At 40.7% G+C, this 15,296-nt stretch overlaps 1 long non-coding RNA gene across 1 annotated transcript; it reads right to left on the reverse strand.

The window, feature by feature from the left end:
• Positions 1–6,844: 6,844 nt before the first annotated feature.
• Positions 6,845–15,026, reverse strand: LOC126073225 (uncharacterized). Its single transcript, XR_007516683.1, has 4 exons — positions 14,931–15,026; positions 12,732–12,855; positions 10,541–10,624; positions 6,845–7,738 (listed from the first exon to the last, which is right to left on the reverse strand). It is a non-coding gene; the product is annotated as an uncharacterized LOC126073225 (long non-coding RNA).
• Positions 15,027–15,296: the final 270 nt, after the last annotated feature.

Below are 15,296 nucleotides of genomic sequence, written 5' to 3' on the forward strand. Positions count from 1 at the left end.
TTTTGAATATTAAATCCTTATCAGATATATGGTCATCAAATACTTTTTCCCATTCTGTGGGTTATCTCTTCACTTTCTTGATAAAGTCCTTTGATGTACAAAGGTTTTTAATTTTGATGAAATTCAATTTATCTTCTTTGTCTTTTGTTGCTCAAGCTTTTGGTGCCATATGTAAGAATGCATTGTCTAAAACCAGGTCTTGAAGCACTGGTTTTTTCTAAGAATTTTATGGTTTTAGCTCTTATATTTTGATCATTGATCCCTTTTGAGTTAATTTTCATATATAAAGTATGGGTCCAACTTCATTCCTTTGCACGTGAAGATCCAGTTTCCCAGTGCCATTTATTGAAGAGACTATTCTTTCCCATTGAATGGACTTGGCACCCTTGTCAAAAATCAGTTGACCGTAAATGTATGGGTTTATTTCTCTCAATTCTATCCTGTTGGTCTATATGTCTATCCTTATACCAATACCACACTGTTTTGATTACTGTAGCTTTTGAAATCAGGATGTTGAGTCCTCCTACTTTGTTCTTTTTCAAGATTGCTTTGGCTATTAGGGGCCCCTTGCAATTATTTATGAATTTGAGAACTGTATTTTCCATTTCTTCAAAAACACTGTTGGGATTTTGATAGGGATAGCACTGACTCTATAGATCACTTTGGGTATTACTGACATCTTAATAATATTAAGTAATCCACTCCGTGAGAAAGGGATGTCTTTCCATTTATTTATGTATTCTGTAATTTACTTTAGCAATGTTTTATAGTTTTCGATGCACAAGTTTTTCATCTCTCTACTTAAATTTATTCCTAGGTATTTTTTCTTTTAGAAGCTATTGTAAACTGAATTTTCTTAATTTCTTTTTCAGATTGTTTATTGTTGTTGTATAGAAACACAACTGATTTTTATGTGTTCATCTTTACCCTGCAACTTAGATGGATTCATTTATTAGCTCTATTAACTTTCTTGGGAATTCTTTGGGATTTTCTATATATAAGATCATGTCATTTGTGAATAGTTTTACTTCTTCCTTTCCAATTTGGATACCTTCTCTCTTATTTTTCATTTATTTTTGCCTACTTGCTCTGGCTAGGACTTCTAGTACAATGTGGAATAGAAGTGGTGAGAGTGGTATCTTTGTCTTGTTCCTTATCTTAGGGGGACAAATTTCAGTCTTTCACCATTGAGTACAATGTTAGCTATGGGCTTTTCATAATTTCCCTTTATCATGTTTAGGAATTTCCTTTCTATTTCTAGTTTGTTGAGTGTTTTTATCATGAAAGGGTGTTAGATTTCATCAAATGCCTTTTCTGTATAAAGTGAGATGATCATGTAGTTTTTCTTTATTCTATTAATGTAGTGTTTTACTTGATTTTCATATGTTGAACCACCCTTGAATTCCTAAAATAAATCCCACTTGATCATAATCCTTTTAATATCCTGTTGGATTCTATTTGCTAGTATTTTGTTGAAGTTTTTTTTTTTCCTTCCTTCATCATTTTCTGTGTCAGCTCTAGCATTTCTACTTCATTTAACACCACCCATAGCTTTTACAAATGTCTAAGTTTGGAAAACATTTTTCCTAACATCCTAGCAGCATATTAACACTGTCTTCTGGATCCTTGTCAAGGTGTTAAATCCTAAATCATGAGGAAGTATTCTCATATTGATAAACTCTCCCTTATCCAAATTTATATTCCGTTCACATTCATCCAGCCTTCTCAGGATCCAGTCCCCCTATATAATCTCCCAGCTCCTGTATATATTGGTTTCGTCTTTGCAGCTCTTTTGGCAATGGCCCCTTTCCTTCCTTAGCAGGCCCAGCATGTCTCTGACTGGTTTGTGATGTGATTTGACCCTATATATAGGTCTGGGGGCCAAAAGGGGTGGTGATAATAGATTCCAAGGGGGCATGTAGTGTGTTGCTAAGCAGATGTCTCTGCATTGTCTTCATGCAAGGGGAGTAGTGATAGCTTTTAAGAGGGAAGAGTAGACAACTTCTGCAGGCACAGAGGGTTTTGGGAAATCTGGGGATTCAAGGTTTCAATTGCATCAATCAGGGCCCTGACCTTGGTGTAGTGGACCTGCCAGGGTTGAGAATTCAGTCTTCTAAGCAGCTCTGCTACTCTTATAATTAAGTCCTGGGCCTAATCCTAAGTTTTTTCTGCCATCCAGCTACAAGAAAGTAGAGTCTCTTTATATGCTGTCAGGGATGCCCTCTTGCTTTCACACTTTGCCTTATATTGGTTATTAATCACCTCCAGTACTTCATTGTCTTTCTTCAGTGCATTAATGGCCCCCGGAAACAACTCTCTAAATTCCATAGTCCTTATAATAACTACTTCCCCAAACCTCTCAAACCTCTCAGATATTGTGCCTGCCAATATATTGCCTTCCTCCAGTAGCCTAGCCAATTCACCTTCGGTGTAGGTTTTAACATGACTACAGCATTTTGGGACTTATCCGGACCCCATCTCCAATGGTGGGGTTCTCACTGTCAGTTGGCAGTGGATGATCCAGCTCCCAAATTCCATTTTAGCGTGTCATTCCTAGAACTTCTCCTGGTTCAAGGTCAACTTCCTAAAGAAAAATACATGCAGGAGGTTTATTGCCTGTGAAGAGTAAAGGAAGCAGAATTGGGCAGAGGGAGAAGTTGAACTGCAATGCTGTTGCAACAGAGGCCTCAGCCAATCAGGAGCTCTGGAGCTAGAATGACCCTTTAGGTCTGTCCCTATTGAGACAAGAGAGAATGTTGTATCTCCCACACTGACTAGACATTGATTGTGCTGCTTGCAGGGAGTGGGTGTAAACAGATTCCTTTAGTCAAGGGTAATTCCTGGAGAGGGATGGAACTATAAGCCATCAGAGGTCAACACTTCCGGTATCTGAGAGGATGAGTGTTTGGCCCTAAGGGAGATCTGGGCAGCCTACCACAGCATCCATGACAGGAGTTTATCACCATTTTGTGGCCACAAGGGAGATATTATTACACCCTGAGGACGATAAAACAAAGGATGGGATGAACCCTACTGCTTAACGCTGCCATTAAGCTGCCAAACCAATCCTGGCATACTCTACCTCTAAACTTATTAAATAAACAAGATGTCCTTTCAGTTTAAGATACTCCGTAGGCATTCAGTTACTTGCAACCAAAAGCCTTCTAACTCATAAAAGTATTATCTCAGTTAATCCTCAATTATTCCATGAGGTAGGTATTATTATTCACATTTCACAATGAGAGAACTTAGGCATTATTATTCCCATTTCACATATGAGAGAAGCTAAGAGAGGTAAGTAACTTGTCCAAGGTTACACAACTACAAATTAGTGGAGCTCAGTCTAAAACTTAACACTATCTGGATTCAAGGCCCATGTTTTTCACCCTTTTATAAATGTCTACATGATAGCTAATCAAAATGGGAGGGGGATGTGACCATCCCGAGACCTGAAAGAAAGAGTAGCCTGGGTATAGCTAAAGATACAATGTGTACCAGAAGAGCTGCCTGCAAAAGAAAGCTTACTGTCCCCTTACCGGTCCATGTCCTAATTCCTGAAAACTGTAAATGTTATTTTCCATGAATAAGGGTCTTTGCAGATACAATTAAGTTAAGGACCTTGAGATGAAGAGATCATCCCGGCTTATCTGAGTGGGCCCTAATCTAATGAGAAGTGTCCTTATAAGAGACAGAGGACGTTTGACAAACAGAAGAGGAGGCAGCAATGTGACCATGGAGGCAGAGATTGGAGTGAAGCAGTCACAAGCCTAAAATGCTGACAGCCACCAGAAGCCATAAGATGCAAAGAACAAAATCTCCCCTAGATCCTTTAGAGGAAGTGTAGACCTGCCAATACCCACTTTTTGGACTTTTGGCTTCCAGAAATGTGAGAGAATAAATTTATGTTGTTTTCTGACATCAAGTTTGTGGTGATTTGTTATGGCAGCCTCAGAAAACTAATAGGCCGCAGATCCTTCTGTTTTATTCTAAATATACTTATCTACTTTCTCAGGCAAAGTTGGTCAGTATGCCTCTCTTCTAAGTTTGGATGTATACATTCCTTATGTGGTAAATTTCTATTGGAATCCTTTGTACTTAAAGGATAGAGTATAAACTATTTCCTTAGCAGAGGCCGAGGCACCTGTAGACACATGAATGGATATTTTTCTGGGAAGAAGATCTATAGATGTTATAGTCTCAACAGGATCCAAAAAATTTTAAGAATTTCTATGTGGGTGTAGAGAATGAGAGGCAGCCTGAACTCTGAGAGAAATGAGAACAAAGACCATGAAAACTACAAAGAGATAAGTTTGAAATATTTGGAAACAGGGGGAACCAGTGTGTTTGGTTAGAAGGCTTGAAAGCCCCATCTTCAGAAACAAGCTTCAGTTCCTCATAAATGCAGGTGAGGAGGCAGGAATTACAATGGTTTTGCAAGGGAGACCACAAAGGGCAACTCCATATAGCTCAGAGTCCGAAGGAAAGTAAATGCTTTCTGGAAAGAGGGTAAGGAGGTTACAGAACAGTTCAAATTCCATTAGTTAAAAAGTAATTGAAAAAGGTAAATCTTGTTTCAGTGACAAGTAAATTGTTGTCTCTAAAAGAGTCATTTCTATTATATTGGGGGAAAGGAAGAGAAAGCAGGTGCTAAAAATAAGGAAAGGTATGATCTTAAGTCTCACTCTAAAAAGGAAGAGGAGCAGGATACAGTTTCTGGATCTGTCGATATTGAAAAGTTATGAGATGAAATTTAGAGGATTTGGAACAAGTCTTAGCCATAATCTTAACTGCCAAATCCACAAGCCCCTTATGATGGCCTGCTCCATTAAGTACCATGCAAACTGCCTCACAAGCAGTACGTGGGCTGGAATCACCTGCATTATTCCTCTGTGAAGGGACATGGGTGGTTCAGTGGCAGAATTCTCACCTACCACATGGGAGACCCGGGTTCAATTCCAATCAGTTCACCTCCTGTGCAGCAACTACCCATCTGTCAGTGGAGGCCTGTGTGTTACTATGATGTTGAGCAGGTTTTACCAAAGGTTCCAGACTAAGATGGACTAGGAAGAAAGGCCTGGCCATCTCCCTCTGAAAATCAGCCAATGAAAACCCTACGGATCACAACATTTCATTGTGCATGGGGTTGCCATGAGTCAGGAGCTGACTCAATGGCAGTTACTGGCAATTCCTCTGTGAAATTACTTGAGATCCCTGTTGGGGTAACGGTAGGGAGAGAGAAGAAGGGTCAGTGTGAGACAGCAGCTTGGCTTTCCAGAAAATTGGCACAGAGTCCCCGTAGCCTTCCATAACAAGATTATAAAATGTTTGCGTACAAATTACCTCACAGGTGTTTACAGTTCACTGCCCACCTGCCTGCCTGCCTGCAAGGAGCTGACAGGAGCAGGTGAAACCCCAGGTCTGGTTTTCAGCACCTAGTTTACAATTCTAACCACAAGAAAATATCCTTCACCAAATAGGAACCCGGCCCTTGAAAATGTCACAGACTATAGCCTTTCCTGCCACACACCTGGGATATAACATCAAATAGCTTGTTTGGAACCTGTTACAATAAACTGTTTTAATAGTTCACAAGAAGTAAAATGCATATACATATGCCGTGGGCCACAATTTCTGTCTAAGGATTCTGTTCTAACATCAATTTCTTCTCTGGAGAAAATATACTATTTCCAAAACTTACATGAAGAAGAGAACATCGAGTAAGAAAGGGCCTAATTAAGTTTTGGGGTTTTTATTTTATTTTGTTTTTTCTTTAAAGGAAAAGTCGTACTAACCTCTAAGTGCCTCGTTGAAGAGAATTATCAAATTAGCAGAGGAAAAAAATGTACCAGCCATTTGGCCATGTGGCCATGCAAGTTATATGACATAGCAGCACGTTTTTTAACATGAGAATTCAATGTAGCACAAAACCTTCCTTATCAAATTATTTCATCCTTCTTATCCCACATTCTTTCTAAGCAGGTGGTAGTTTGTAAATGGCCTCCAGCATCTTCTGGGGTTTGCTGCTCTCAGATCCCCCATATCCTCTCTTACTTCACCCACAAAACCCAGTGATGACTTTCTACTTGGATCTAACAATTAAGAAGAAGTAAGGTACTTATTTCATTTAGCATACACATATAGAATTTTATATGTGTCAGGCACCAAAACTTCCATAGCACTTTATAAACATTAACCCACTTAGTCCTCAAAATCCCTATGAAGTAGGTTCTATTTTCACCTCCATTTTACGGTTGAGGAAACTGGGTCATATAGCGAGTTAGAAGTAGAGCCAGGATTTAAACTGAGTTTGTGTAATTAATCACAGCACCATGCTACCTATTAAGCAGTAGTATTATAAAGGAGAATAAAGCAGAAGTATTACCAAATAGGAAACCCTGGTGGTGTAGTGGCTAAATGCTACAGGTGCTAACCAAGAGGTCGGCAGTTTGAATCTACCAGATGCGCCCTGGAAACTCTATGGGGCAGTTCTACTCTGTCCTGTAGGGTCGCTATGAGTCAGAATCGACTCGACGGCAGTGAGTTTTTTTTTTTTTTCATCAAATAACACTCAATGCTCATACATAAGCATTTAGTTTAAAAGTGAGATTCTTCAGGGAGCTTATCTATAATGTTCATTTGGACAGCTTTTCATCATGAGTTTCTAAAATTATAACTCATGAAGTTTTATGCTATGTATACAATGGTAGCATTAGTCAACTGATATAAAGATAATCACCCCTCAAGTCTGTATGCATTTTTAATCATCAATTATATTTATTCCTCTGATTATAAAAACAATAAATGTTCATATTGGGAAGATTCAGAAAAGCAGATGCAAAAATAAAAATCATCCATAATCCTACCATTTAGAAATCATCAGTGTTGATATTTTCATATATATACTCTCTAGTCTTCTTTCTATATGTATATCCATCCATTTGTATATTGACGTTTATTAAAAGTGGCTCTTTGTGCCAAAGTGATGCATTATTCACATAAAGACAATTTATATTTCGTCAATGCCTCAGTGTGTACTAAATATTCTCTAAGCATTGTAAAAGTCATAAAATCAATACATTTAGATTACAAAAGTACTATCAAGTAGAAATAAGCTCCCAGTACTACATACGTGGAACATTCTTAAAAATTCAAATATTCAGTCAAATTTAAATTATGGTAGTGATATATTTCAGCCTGATTTTGTCACTACATTTTCTGCATTACCCAGAAGCAAAGTTTTGCCATCCATAGAACAAACACAATCAATATTTGCTTCTTAAACTAATACACAAGTTAATTGATGTGACACCTCCGTTAATTCATGATTATTTTCTTAATTGATTTTAAGGCTTCTCTAGAATAAGAAGGCATAAGACAGCCAAAAAGAAATACTGATTTATGACTGCTGTCGTACTGCTTAGTATTTTTTAAGTAAACTGTATCCATAAACCATGCGATAATTACTAATCAGGTAATCCACAAAGCACCTTGCTGAGCTAGGTGTGGAACAAAGAAATTACTTAATGCAGGAGAAAAATGAACACTATAAATCAATCTACTAGGTGGAATATTTGCATGGCTACGCAAAACAATCTCCAGCATCATGTGAGTGGCTATAAGGCATTCCTCAGCTGACAGTGGACTCATACTGGTGGCTACCATGTCACAGCCGTGAAGACAGCTTCCTCTTGAGTGTACCAGTAATTTTGCCATATGGGTTGTCTAAAGGTAGCAAGACCTGCAGAAAAACCACACGTTAATCTCAGAGGCATTAAAATACCTCCCCTCCTTTTTCTGTGAATCAATATTTAAACAGCTACAACCTGTTTAACAGGAAATTGTATGTGCTGTGCAGTAAAGTTACTTCAAACATGGCAGTGCATTATTTTTTCGGCAATGGATGAGAGAGGAGTTGATTTACCAGAAGATTAGAGAGTTTCTGAAAAACGTTTAATCATTGGGATATAAATGTTTCTGAAATGCATTACATATCCCTGCTTTTCCAATGGAGTATAGAGAACATAATTTGACCTTTTCTTGATGACTCACTTTGCACATCAATCATCGTCCAGTGCTGTGATACAGCCGTGCCCTCAGGAGCATATGAGGTCCGCAGGGCTGTTAGCCCAATGCTAATGGCTCCAGACGGCTGTGCTTTTAGAGTTCTTCCATCTTCCCACTTTGCCGTTTGTCACTTCTCTGCTGTTGTCAGTGTGTTCTGACTCATTGCTTCTTGTGTGTTGCCTTCACTTTGTACACACCTGCTGGGTCAGATCCTGAGGGTAGTTCCAGCCAGCCCCACAGTGCAGACTCAGACTGGGACAGCTTGTTCAGCCTTGCACAGGCCTTTATGCAGAGCCTTGACTCACAGGAGCTTGGGTCTTCCTGCCTCTAGGTCCCTGGCTGGACTCTAGGAGGGAGCTGGGAGTCTGGCTTCTTGAATGAAGGGACACTACTGCCTCAGCCCACTGGCAAGCCCTTGAGCTGGATCAGTACAGGCCTAAGGTGTCAGGGGGCCCTGAGGATGCCCTTCTCATTCTGCCTGGGGTCCTGAGCTGAGCACTGCTCCAACTGAGTCATGAAACCTGACCTTTTTCCTGCTTGTGCCCATTTGTTTTGCCTCTGGTAGACATGGAATCCCTGGGTGATGAAAATGGTTAACATGCTAGGCTGCTAACTGGAAGGCTGGAGGTTCGAGTCCACCCAGAGACACCTCAGAAGAAAGGCCTGGTGATCCACTTTCAAAAAATCATTGAAAACCCTATGGAGCACAGTTCTACTCTGACACACATGGAGTCACCATGAGTTGGAATCAACTTAATGGTAACTGGTGGTATTTTTGTTTTTTCCTGGTGGACACAGCAAGGATTTCTTCCAGGTCCATCTCTTGCCCTTGAGAAGGTAATTGTTTAAAAGGGGCTTTAAGTTTGAAATAATGAAATTTCAGTAGTCAACAAACACCCTTTCCTTCTTCTGAAGTACACAGTGCTGCCCTTCTTTCAGCTAAAAGAACAGCCCATGGGATCAAGGTCACTCTCTCCTCTGCCACTCAGGGCTCTCTATCACCTAAGCAAGACCTTTGTTCTCCAAAGCTGCCCCTCAACCACTACCAGCTACTGATGGCAGGGCAAAGCCAGGGAGTCTGCCAACAGTCACTGCAGAACAGAGTAAGGTATCTGACAGAGGGATTGTGACTACTGAGGCTGCAGAGGCAGCAGAACCAGAATGTAGGCTCTTCTTGAAGAACCGTTTATTGGCCTTCACCCACCAAAGGATATGATTCCAAGGAAGCAGAACTGTGTTAATTGATGGTCCCTTCTTTACCTTATTCCCCCATACACAACAGAAGAAGTTACCCAAAATGGAGCTTTTTAAATTATAGAAGTCTGGGAGGATGGATCAAATAAAGAAATCCTATCATTTTAAAGTAGGAGTCCCTGGATGGCTCTTGACTACAAGACAAAAAGTTGGTGGTTCGAACCCACACAGAAACCTCAGAAAACAGGCCTGGCGATCTGCTTCTGAAAGGTCACAGCACTGAAAATGCTATGCAGCACAGTTCTACTCTGCACACATGGGATCATCATGAGTTAGAATCAACTACGGGGCAACTAACAACATCATTCTGAAATTGGTCCAAGAGTGAAAGACAGTTCTAATAGCCGAAAATTGACCCCAGAGACTATCTTGTCAGGATTTCAGGCTATCTAGTTGGATTTTTTGTTGTTGTTGTTGTTGGATACACAAGGAACCCTGAAGGGACAGTGGTTAAATGCTTGGCTACTAACTGAAAGGTTGGTGATTCGAACCCACCAGCCATTCTGCAAGAGAAAGATGTGGCAGTCTGCTTCTGTAAAGATCACAGCCTTGGAAACCCCATGGGGCAGCTCTCCTCTGCCCTGTAGGATCAGGTTGCTATGAGTTAGAATCGACTCCATGGAAATGGGTTTGGGTTTGATAATCGGATATACTAAGTGGTTTAACTTTCTGCCATGGCTAAAAATGGGTCAAGGTTTTTTCCATGACAAGGTTTCCTTTCAGAAAATGAATTTCTTCATCCTGCCTTCTGTAATTGCAATTAGAAACACAAATACTCTTTCATCTTTCTGTGTGTTGTGTATGCTATTGAATTGGCTACTTAATCAAAAGGTAGAGATGATGGAAAAAACTGAAAATAGCATCTTTTTCTCTCCCCATTGCCTCATGATGGAAGAATAACGAAGCTGTAACCTTGTGTGGCACCTTTTGAGGAAGCAGATCTCAGAGCTGTTTCCTTGGGCACACTCTGTTTTTTTTTTTTTTTTTTTTTTTGTCTTTCCTTCTGCAGCTTCCAACCCTCCTCTATAATTATTCATCCACTTCTAGGGTACTCTAGCTGCAGGCATTGAAAGGCCCAGGGTCTGAGAGAGCTCTAATCAGTGGCGACTATAAATATTCCCCAAAGCAACAGCTGCTAAGAGTTTTAGTTGGTGATACTATCATTCCAAGTCTATAAAGAAGGTTGGGGGTGTGCTTTAAATATTTTTTAGAGTTCTCTTACCTCTTCCTTGTTGATCAGTCCCATTTTGGACATGTCTATGTTAAAATAGTGAATGTTCGGCAGACTGATTTCCATGTCTTCTATCTGGAATGCACAATAATATGTATCACATTGGGCAATTGTGAGCCTCTCTCTATCACCACCCACCCCCTACCTTACTCAGGCTCCACCTCTGTCTCTGAGGCACCCTCTGCTGCCTCTCTTTGCCCTACACTCTTCTCTCCTACTTGTTCTGGTTTTAAAGGGTGGGCCCACTCTTCTCAGTGTACAAAATCTGTTCCTCTGAAAAGTGAAGGGTTCCTTGGGTCACAAACCTGGAAAACCTCTTAGATGTCCAACTGGTCTCTATATGCTGGCAAGTTAACCTCCCAAATTCCTCCTACAACCATTCCCTCCTCTCTACTACACCTTTCCCTAACATTTGCAGGCTCGGGGATAAGACTACAATTAGAGGCCCGTATTTGTTTTTGTTTGTTTGCTGTTGCCATTGAATCTATTCAACTCATAGTGACCCTATGGGACAGAATAGAACTGCCCCATAGAGTTTCCAAGGAGCGCCTGATGGATTCAAACTGCCGACCTTTTGGTTGGCAACTGTAGCTCTTAACCACTACGCCACCAGGGTTTTCTAGAGGCCCGTATAGCAGATGCCTAAAGATTTGAAAGTTATGAATCAAACTAACAAACTGTTTGAAGTAAAATATGTTCTAGCCTTCTAGCCTTACAAATATATCTTTATAATGACCTAGAAGGTCAAGTTCAAATTTAAAATTCTCTCATTCCTTGGAGTCCTAGGCCAAGACATGGCAGGGTCGGAAAGGCCAGCCCTCAGCCCTGGCCCACCCACCTTTCTCTCTTGGACTCACATGGGTGGACACCCCAGCCTGCACATCTTGTCCCATTCATGTCTCCTGCAAACAGCTGCCCCTTTAACAACCCTCTAGCCTAAGGGTGTATACGCCAATGGCATGATCTATTATTTAAAGGGTAGATCTGAGGAAGACAATTGTACAGGTTCAGAAGTAGGCTCAGGGCAGGAAATTTTGGAGGCCCAGGTATCCAGAGAAGGGTCTAGAAAGGGATGTGTGAGCTCTTAGAGGGCTTGTTCCCTTGGCCCCACAAACTTCACCCAGTGGACAGAGGCATAGCCAGAGGAAGGCCTGAAGGCAGTCTCTAAAGTACTGTGTCACAGCAGGAGTCCCTCTTGCCCAGATTTATGCAATAGCCTCCCAACAGGTCTCCTTGCCAGTGATCTGTCAGCCTTTTAATTCATCATACTTCTTCAGAGTGATCTTTCTAGAGTGCAAATTTAGTCATGCCACATCCTGCTTAGACCCTAAGAGCTCTCAGGATAAAGTATAGACTCTATGGCTAAGCCCAAAATAGTCCTTCCTGATCTGGACCCTGCCTTATTTTTAGGCACATGGAAATACTTGCACTCCTGGAGTTTCACATATGGTCAACAAGCTCAGCAGTAAATAATTATACCATGCTGACCTCCTGTCCCCATAACTCCCCCAGCTCCTTCACCCTCAAATGTGAACCCAGATAACTCCTACTTACCCCTAAAGTATCTACTCAAGATTCTTTCCTCCCAGAAAGCCTGGCTAGCCCTATCCTCTAAACCTGAGTTAGGTGCCCTCCTCTGTATTTCCAATAATACTCTATTCTCTAGTATATTGTTAGTTTACTTATTTTCTTTTTTTCACTGAATGATGAGCTCTTTCAGGGTAAGGAACATTTCTAATTTATCTTTGTATCCCTCATATGCTGGCAGAGACATAATAACCATTCAATAATATCAAATGGACAGACGGACGGACGGATGGAATCTCTCTACATCTATCCTTTATTCTCTGGCTCCCCTGAAACATAGGTCCTCCATTTAATTATCCCTCCCTCAAGGCATTCAAGTGTTGTGAATATGAGCCCTAAATCAGTGGCAGGTTGAAAGGACTCAAAGAATTCTCAACGAAACTAAAGAACCACAGCAGTGGCCTGTGTTTTTAAGTTAGACAGGCTTTTCCATTTTTTGCTCTCCTCTCACTTGCTATAACAAGCTTTTGAACAATAACAGATGTCATTTTACATGTGTCTTACAATTTCTTATTTTAACTCTCAACTCTTTTTCAGAGCTGACAGGAAACACAAGTTCTCTCAATCCTCAGAAATGGCAAGTGACAAAACATACCTCAGGAATCCAGCTCAGGGAGAGAACTTGGATGTCGTAGAGGGTCTTCTGGACAGAAGGTGAGTACTCGCCTTTGTCATAGGGCCCAGCAAATTTCTCCAGGACAATGTCCCGAACAGTGTCCCTGAAACCCAGAGAAGGGAACTAAGACTCTCACAAGGTCTCACATGGCAGTGTGGGAAAGCTGAGTTAGCAGTGACCTTTCTACCCCCCAGAAAACAATTTTATTGCCGGTTTTAGAAGAAATTAGTATCCTATAATGCCAAAAAATCTCACTTCCTATTTCCCTTCACACACACACACACCACCACCACCACCATCCAATGAACATATTAAGTATCACTAGGCTGTCTCCATAGTCTGACACCAGGGCTGAATGGGTATTCCAAGGTAAACCTCCCTCCACATCTGAAGAACTTATAAAGAAGAACTCCCAAACACTCTCACCCTCTTAGTGCTCAGCTTGGCTGGTCCCTTGAATTGTTACTTGACTGACCTTCCCACATAAAGACAAAATTCCACTGTAGTCACTCATTCATTTAGTTTATTTTTCTTCATAATATTTATCACTACCTAATACCATATTGGAAACCCTGGTGGCATAGTGGTTAAGAGTTGGGCTGCTAACCAAAAGGTTGGTAGTTCAAATCTACCAGGTGCTCCTTGGAAACCCTATGGAGCAGTTCTACTCTGTCCTATAGGATCGCTATGAGTCAGGTTCAACTTGACAGCAATGGGTTTAGTTTTTTTGTTTGGTTTAATACCATATTGTTCTTGTTTTATTTCCCCTATAGAGTTAAGCTCCACAATGCCAGGAATTTTGCCTATTTCATGTTACTGTTACATTTCTAGCTACACGTAACAAGTGATCACTAAACATTTACTGTTTTGCATAATTCATTCTCCAAATATTTCTTAGATACTTACAATAAGCCAAGCACTCTGCTAGCCACTGTGATACTAATATGTACAAGATATGGTCTTTGTTCTAATAGTTAAGACTGGCATGTAAACAAATATTCAGTCATTCAAGAATATTTGATTTCCCATTAAGTCCTAGGCAATACATCGTAATACCCACAATGCACAAAGGGCAGAACTGCCCATGGTTGGAAGTTCTAGAGAGAGTTTCACCCAAAAGGAGACATTTTGAGCTCAGTCTTAAAGGATTAATAGAAGGTTATCAGGTAAGGACAGGAAGGGGAAGGTCAAAAATAGCCACAGACACTGATGCAAATAAGAACATGGTTTAATCAAGCAACTTTGGGAACTTGGAAGTGATCTGATTTGAGTTGAGAAGGAAGGAAGTGTTTATACATGTTGCAGAGCCAGATTTTCATATTATCATATCATTAAAGGAGCAAAACAAAACTATATCAGTGGGAGGAAGCTACTGGGAAGCAAATTCCAGCTTATCACAGGGTACAAGTTTCTAACAATTAGAGCTTCAGCAAGGAAATGAGATGCCTGGTCAAAAAACAAGTTCTCTGTCTCTGGAAGTTCAAAGGCCTAATTACTGCTTGTCAGATATTATAATAAGAATCATACCTTTATGTTTTTAAAGCATTTATCATTTACAAAGTGTTTCTATGGATATCACATCATTTTGAGTTTAGCCAAGGGTGACCAATTGTCCCAGTTTGCCTGGGACCAAGGGGTTTACCACGGCACAGGACTTTGGTTGTTAAAACCAGGAAAATCCTAGGCAAACTGGGAAGAGTTGGTCACCCTAAACTAGTTTAACCCTCTCTGCAACCCTCTGAGGTAGTAAGGCCAGATATTGTTGTCTTCATTTAGTCCAGTGGTTCTTAAGGTTTGGTTTCCCAGTCCAGTGGCATCAGCATCACCTGGGAGTTCATTAGAAACAGAAATTCTTAGGTCCTACCCCAGACCTACACAATCAGAAACTCTGGAGGTGGGGTCCATCAATCCGTGTTTTAACAAACCCTCCCACTGATTCCAATACACACTGTTTGAGAACCACTGATATAAAAAATTAAAAACAGAGTTTTAACCTAGAAATTCCTTTCAGACATAAGACTCCATGAACTCTGAGCCCCTGCAAACAGAGCAAATACTACCTGCCTCAGAGCCAGACCCTAGAACCCATTTGTACCAGGTGGCCTTAAAGTCCACATCTCTGCATTGGCTGTAGTACCACTTGCAGTACACTTGGGTGGCAAAGCACCGGTCCTTCACCTCAGGGAGGGTGGTGAACTGGTCTTTAATGAATCCTTCAAATCCAGACTGAGTCGTTTTCAAGACCTTGAGGTCTTTGAGTCCGGAATGAATGGCTGGAGGTCCTGTTTTAAGTAAACAAAAAAGGTAAGAGAGGATGAGGTCATAAACAAAACAGTGTCTTCTAACTGAGATCTAGCAATGAGAACCCTAGTCATTAAAACATGGCACACTACATTAATAAAAAGAACTACATTTCTCCTCCTTGATTTCTTTTTTCTTACCTCCCGTTCAGTCTGAGTGATGAGGATGATGTGCCTTTCCCTCTATGTAGATTCCACGAATCCCTGCTCTGAAAAGTCAGTGCCAACTACAAGGCTTAGAGGG

The sequence above is a fragment of the Elephas maximus genome, chromosome 3 (genome assembly GCF_024166365.1).
Source record: "Elephas maximus indicus isolate mEleMax1 chromosome 3, mEleMax1 primary haplotype, whole genome shotgun sequence".
In the NCBI taxonomy this organism is placed as follows: Eukaryota; Metazoa; Chordata; class Mammalia; order Proboscidea; family Elephantidae; genus Elephas; species Elephas maximus.